The sequence below is a fragment of the Ailuropoda melanoleuca genome, chromosome 7 (assembly GCF_002007445.2).
Source record: "Ailuropoda melanoleuca isolate Jingjing chromosome 7, ASM200744v2, whole genome shotgun sequence".
NCBI classification, from domain to species: Eukaryota; Metazoa; Chordata; class Mammalia; order Carnivora; family Ursidae; genus Ailuropoda; species Ailuropoda melanoleuca.
In genome coordinates, this window is record NC_048224.1 from 61908639 (window position 1) to 61915784 (window position 7146).

General features: G+C 42.3%; 1 long non-coding RNA gene across 1 annotated transcript; it reads right to left on the reverse strand.

The window, feature by feature from the left end:
• Window positions 1-616: 616 nt before the first annotated feature.
• On the reverse strand, window positions 617-6384 carry LOC117803141. The gene is made up of 3 exons (XR_004626848.1): window positions 6297-6384; window positions 2249-2299; window positions 617-752 (listed from the first exon to the last, which is right to left on the reverse strand). It is a non-coding gene; the product is annotated as an uncharacterized LOC117803141 (long non-coding RNA).
• Between the last annotated feature and the right edge of the window lie 762 nt (window positions 6385-7146).

Sequence of the window (7146 nt, forward strand, 5' to 3'; positions counted from 1 at the left end):
CTTCCTGGCACCCAAATGCGGTGGCTCCCTCCCCCTTTCGTTTATCTTCCAATATCTGTGCACGGTTTCACGGCTCCCCACTTCGTACCAATACTCAGCACTGGAGATGTTCATTTGTAGAGATCCAGATGTATCTTCCTGCATCTCAGGCTGATTCCGTGAATGTTCAGGCTGGTCTGAACATCCAGCTCGACTCAGGGACCGGCTGAAAAAGGGGTCCCCTACTCCTCTGCCATCTTAACTCTCTAAAGTTGAATTTCTAAAAAGAATTACTCAGTCCTCACAAAGGAATAAGCATTTCTGATATCTTCTTTGATGCTCTAATCTATCAGGTGAAATTTAGATGGTCAAGCAGAATCCAAGTTTTCATTCATCTAGTCATTCATTCATTGGGTCACTATTAAGGGCCTACTATGTGCCAAACCATGGTCCAGAAAGATATGGTCCCAGCTCATCTGAAGCACAAAAGGACAATGAGGAGCAATCTGCCTGAGTCCTCTATCCACTTCTAGGCTACAGTACCCAAAGTTCTTAACTTCCTAAATGACTCATTCTAGAGGTTGGCAAGTTAGATGTTGGGCTGGTATTAGAACTTTGAATATTATTAGCTTTTGGTCTTCTATCAGTCAATGTCATACTTACACATATACAATTGCCTGGATGCCTGAATTGAGCTTGTTTTCCATAGTTAGCATAAACTCTGGAGGCCACTGTCTCAGTGTGGACAAGTAGGTTTATACCTAGAAAAGCAACTGAATCCACCAGTTTTTTATTAGAAAGTGCTTTCTAAGACAGGGTTTTTTTTTTTTCCTTAAGTAGGCCCTATGCTGGGTGTGGAGCCCAATTGGGGGGGACGAGCTCACGACCATGAGATCAAATGAGATCAAGACCTGAGCCAAGATCAAGAGTCATCGCTTAACTGACTGAGCCACCTGGGCACCCTGTATCCAAGACAGTTTTTATAAAGGGTATTTAAAAACAAATTGCTGGGGTGCCTGGGTGGCACAGCGGTTAAGCGTCTGCCTTCGGCTCAGGGCGTGATCCCGGCGTTATGGAATCGAGCCCCACATCAGGCTCCTCTGCTATGAGCCTGCTTCTTCCTCTCCCACTCCCCCTGCTTGTGTTCCCTCTCTCACTGGCTGTCTCTATCTCTGTCAAATAAATAAATAAATAAAATCTTTAAAAAAAATTCCTAAGGTTTTGAATAGACATGAATAAGAAACAACTATTTTCAGTCTTAGCTGGATTTGCCAAATGGATAAATTCCAAAATCTTAGTATTTTTGTCAGCTGCTTTGTGTCTTACCCAAACCAGTCACACCTCTGTCTAATAAAGGCAGTAATAAAAGATACAGTTAAGCGTCTGCCTTTGGCTCAGGTCATGATCCCAGGGTCCTGGGATCGAGCCCCACATCAGGCTCCCTGCTCAGCCTGCTTCTCTCTCTCCCACTTCCCCTGCTTGTGTTCCTTCTCTCGCTGTCTCTCTGACAAATAAATTAATTAAAAAAAAGAATCAGTTTCTTAACAATGCTTTCAGTGATGTTAAAATTGCTTCCCAGAATTGAGAACTCATTAAAAGGGAAATATCATAGAATTAATAATCAACAAGTGTTGGTGAGGATGTGGAGAAAGAGGTAAGCTTGTGCACTACTGGTGGGAATGCAAACTGGTGCACCCACTGTGGAAGACAATATTGAGGTTCTTCAAAAAATTAAAAGTAGAAACTATCACGAGTCACTACTGGGTATTTACCCAAAGAATACAAAAACACTAATTTGAAAGGATGTATGTGCCCCTATGTTTATTGCAGCACTATTTACAATAGCAAAATCATGGAAGTGGCCCAAATGTCCATCATAGATGAGTGGAATAAGATGAAGTAGTATGTATGTACACACACGTATATTTTATATATATACATATATATATACACACACATAATGGAATATCAGTCATAAAAAAGACGAAATCTTGCTATTTTCAACAACATGGATGGATCTAGAAAGTATAGTGTTAAGTGAAATGAGTCAGTCAGAAAAAAGAAAATACGATGTGATTTCACACATATGTGGAATTTAAAAAACAAAACAAACAAGCAAAGGAAAATATAAGAGAGAGAGAGAGAGAGAGAGAGAGAGATAGAAACCAAGAAACAGACTCTTAACTATAGAGAACAAACTGATAGTTACCAGAGGGGAGATGGGTGGGGGATGGGCGAAATAGGTGAAGGGGATTAAGAGTACACTTACCATGTGAGCACTGAGTAGTGTGTAGAATTGTTGAGTCACTATATTATACACCTGAAATTAATATAACACTGTATGTTAACCATACTGGAATTTTTTTAAAAAGTGTTCAACATCTATACTAATTGTGATGACACTTCATACACCTGGAGATGGCTTCTGTGACAGCTAGTAATCCAGAGCATAATGAAAATCAGACTGAAGCAAAACAAAACAAAATACAATAAAATGGAAAGCCAACTTTCTGAGAAGTTATTTTGTATTTGGCCTACAGAAATTGAGGCTATCCCCTCAGAAGGGGTATCCTCTGAGCCTACCCTTACTTTGGTTCTTTGGATGGTGGGATAGGTAGAAAAATGATCCCCCAAAGATGTCCACATCCTAATCCCCCAGAAATTTTTGGAAATATTAGGTGACATAGCAAAGGAAGAATTAAGGATGCTGATGCAATTAAGGTTTCTAATTAGCTGACTTTAAGATAGGAAGCTTGTCTTGTGAGCCCAATAGAATCACAAGGGTTCTTAAAAGTGAAAGAAGGAGGCAGGAGAGAAGGTCTGAGTGATCCGGTCTCAGATGGACTCAATAATTGCTGACTTTCAAGATGGTGGAAGGGCCACAGGTCAAAGAATGTGGGCAGCTGGAGAAGCTGGAAAAGGCAAGGGGACAGATTCTCCCCCAGAGCTTCCAGAAGGAACCAGTCCTGCCAGTATTTTGATACTTGTTCAGTGAGACTCACTTTGGACTTTTAACCTCCAAGGCTATAATTAATTTGTGTTGTTTTAAGCCACTAAATTTGTGGTAATTTGTTTCAGCAGCAACAGAAAACACATACAGGTGACAATGGGAAGAATATTTTTCAGAACCCCCAAATTTACTCTGCCTTTATTTTATGACAGGAATATTGCCAAGTTATTTAAACTTCCAAGCTTCCCCTCCTTCAGTGAAATGGGGATCCTTCGTTCACGGGGTTGTGATGAGCCTGAAACTCAGAGAATATAAACTGACTGCATTCGAATTGAAAATGGGGAAATAATATATAATTTTAGGTTTAAGAGAATCACCCACATTAATTATTTTTACAATTACATACTTAGCTGTAAACTTCCCAATAAATAACTTTCATTTATTGAACATGTCAGGCACTTTGTGTGAATTATCTCACTTGATCCTTACAACGACTATGCAAGAAATATAGTATCATTGCCATTGCACAGAGGGAGAAGCTGCAGATTAGACACATGTAAAAATATTAATACTAACACTACCACTGCCCTGAGTCCTTTACAACAGTCTTATGAAGTGGGTTCTGTTGTTACCTCCATTTTACAGATAGGGGCTAGGCACAGGATGTTAAGTCACTTGTCCAAGGTCACAGAGCCAGGACTCCAGTGTGGGTCTGGCTTCAGAGTTGGTTCTCTTGACCACCCACTTGTATTTGTGAAAGTGCAAATAGGAAGTTAGGTATGAAAATATTTATTTAGAAATGAATTCAGTGAGGAGTGCCTATTTAGAATGCCCTCCAGCACTCCGTATGTCAGGAAAGGAGCTGTGCTCGGAGTTGGAGTGGGAAGAGAGATGAGGTTGAGCCAACTGTGGTTAAATACTTTTGCAAATTTTACAAAACATCTGACTATGTAAACAGATTGCTGCAGCCTCTTGGAAGGCCTTGGAGGGAATCCAGGCAAGTGAGAGGTCTGAGATATACACTCAATTAGCTTCAAGGCAAATCCTTCTATTAGAGGGTGGGAGGAAGTGGGGTGGGAGGTGGTGGTAGGATGCTGTTCTGACTCCGTTAGTCCCTTGGGGTCCCATGAAGATCGAAAATTACAATGTGTTATTTTTTTGGGGGGGTAGAAAATTCTCTCATATATACATATATATATGAGAATGTATGAAAGGAAGCAGGTTTTCTAAACAAAGCAAGTATAAGCAGGAGATTTGCAATGTTAGAAGGTCTATGATAATGTCAATATGCAACACATCTTTTTTTGAAATGGGCCTAGAGCCCTGTAGTTGGCTTGCTTAGGAATCATGGATGAGGTTTACCTCTGTTAACCTACCTACTTCTCATGAAAAGGGAAAAATAATAATTGGATACCATAATTAATTATAATTATATAAAATATATAACTAGTTAATTGTAAGGATTAACAGTAATAATGACTTGATGGTCCCAGAGGTTTGAATTGTTTATTGTCCCTGGGGTCTCCCATAACATACATCACAACATCCATGAACTAAAATCACACTCTTTTCTCACAGGATGTTCTCTCCTGGCCACTGAATTTTGTATTACAAATGTGTATATTAGTATCCTCCCTTTTATATCTGATATTAAAAGTATTTAGTTTATTATAGAAACTATAGAAAAGTGAAATCAAATTGATCTGTAATGCCAGAAACAATCATTGTTTTTTCCTTCTAGGCTTTCTTTAAGATGTATAATTTATAAACAACTCCATTTCATGCATGCTTGCCTTGATTTGCCCTGTACCCCACAGGGGTACAGACCCATGAGCTAAGGCAGGGCCTTCCAGAAGAGCACTCCTCTTGGCAAACGGCCGCAGGGTTGGACAGCAGACGGGGCTTCCCAGGAGAGGGAGTTTCTGAACTGAGTGGGTAGCGCAATTGTAGAGCTTGGCCTTGATCACTGAAGTGCGGACATTTCACCAGAAAGCTAGGCTGATGCCTGATAGAGAGGGCGTTGAACTACAAAGCCCATGAGGCTTGGTGGCTGAGTGCTGCAGTAAACTGGAAACCCAATTCCCTCTGGGGCCATTGCTGCCTGGACACAGACTTTCTCTCTTGCAAGGGAAGGGCGAACCCAAACCTGGAAGGATAGGGCAGGGACCAATCAGGGGGAGTGAGTGCAACAAAGCACTCTCCTGCCCCAGATTTGAAATGTTAATATTGGCCACTAATTCGGAATGGCAAGCCCTCTGAGGGTGGACTTGGTTCATGAGCCTTCAGTTTGTGATCTCTGCCCTTTTTTTAAGTAAACTTTTTATTGAAGTGTCATATGCATGCACAAATCTAGTAAAGCCATTAAAAACTAAAAAAAAATAAAATGTATATCTAGTATTTGGGTTTTTCTGTTTTTAAATGTGACCTCAAAATAAATTTCTCTTAGAATTGAAGTTCATGTTAAAAAATGAAAATAGCCTTTTAAAAATTATGAAAGCAACATAAACTGAGAAAAATCAGAAAACAGAGAAAAATATAAAGAAGTCATGTTTAAGTTACAGACACCCAAAGGGTGTGAGAATGTAAAGAACTAGATAAGGAGGTCAGGGCTTCAGACTAGGCAAAGCAACTCTGTGTTTGGTTTCAAGTGTCAGGAATCCACGTTTCCGGGGTCTGTGTGAAACTGCTGATGTGGCATGGCTGGAGGCTGAGTTGGGGTCCTACGCACTGAGTGGGGTCATTGCCCTCAGATGTGTCCCCTGACCAGGCAGTGGGGCCTGCTGACCTGTCACCGGGGTTAATTTGGGGGCCGAGTGGGGTGGCATCAGCAGTGAAGGGAACCATGTGAGTGGAGCACACCCAGCAGGCCAGCAGAACGGCCCCAACACAGCAGGGAACAGACAACTTTCCAACCTGGGTGAAGTGGTTTTCTCTTTGGATAGCTGTCTCTGTTACACAGACCTGACTCTCTGAAGTTTTCCCCCATTTGGTGTGAAACAGCTGAGTGTAATCTTCCATGCCAGTCCTTCAAATATGACCGTACACAGGATAGCGATAATTTTTCCTCTTCAGCCTAACAACTCAGCTCCTTCACCAATTTCCTCTATGGTTTCCAGGCCTCTCTAGAGTAGTTCTAGCATTTTCAACACTCTGGCAGAATGTCGCCCCTCAGCCTCACTGCTATCTAGGGCAGAAGAGAGGTGGGAGGGCCTGTGTTCCATGATTGGGCCAGGGGCTGTCACGGATCTTGCCAGGCATGTCTCACTGCTGGCTCATAGGAGCTGGGTCATAGTTTCTCACTCGTGCTCCTGCCGGGGGTATCTCTTGCTTATGCAGCTGAGTTTTGGCCGTAAATACAGGTTCTTACCTTGATCTTGATGTGGATTCATTGAGTTGGATATAGCCCAACAGTCCAGGATGACAGGTATCCCATTCAGCGAGTTCCTTCTGTCCTGTTGCCTATCTATTTAGTAAACACACTTCCTGCATCTTCATTCACGTCATGGTACAAATGTTGAGGAAGGATGGGGCTGGGCATACTACACTTTAGGCAGGTCATGAAAAGTGTCTATCTAGTCCCAAACCTCTGACTCCTTTGATGTGCCAACTAATGGTTCCCCAATCCCTATAATTTAAGAATATTACCTTAAAAGGAAAAAGGGACTTTGCAGATGTGACTAAGTTAAGGGTCTTGAGATAGGGAGATAATCATGGATTATCAGGGTGTTCCTAAGTGTAATTTTCAGAGTCCTTGTAGGATGGGGGGGAGCAGAGGGCCATTTGATAGTAGCAGAGGTGAATGAAGGTGGTGTGATCATGGAAGCAGATACAGATTGCAGTGAGGCAGCCAGGAGCCAGGGAATGCCACAGCCTTCAGAAGTGGAAGAGACGGGGGCGCCGGGGTGGCTCAGTTGGTGAAGTATCTGCCTTCGGCTCATGTCATGGTCCCAGGGTCCTGGGATCAAGCCCAGCATCAGGCTCCCTGCTTTTCCTCTCCCTCTGCTTCTCCCCCTGCTTGTGCTTTCTCTCTTTAAATGAATGAATGAATGAACGAACGAATGAATGAAGTGGAAAAGATGAGTAATGGGTTCTCCCCTGGAGCCTCTGGAAGGAACTAGCCTTGCCAACAGCTTGACTTCGCCCCAATGAAACTGATCTCAGACCTCTGGCCTCCAGAACGGTGTGAAGAGAAATCTGTGTTGTTTTAAGCCACTAAA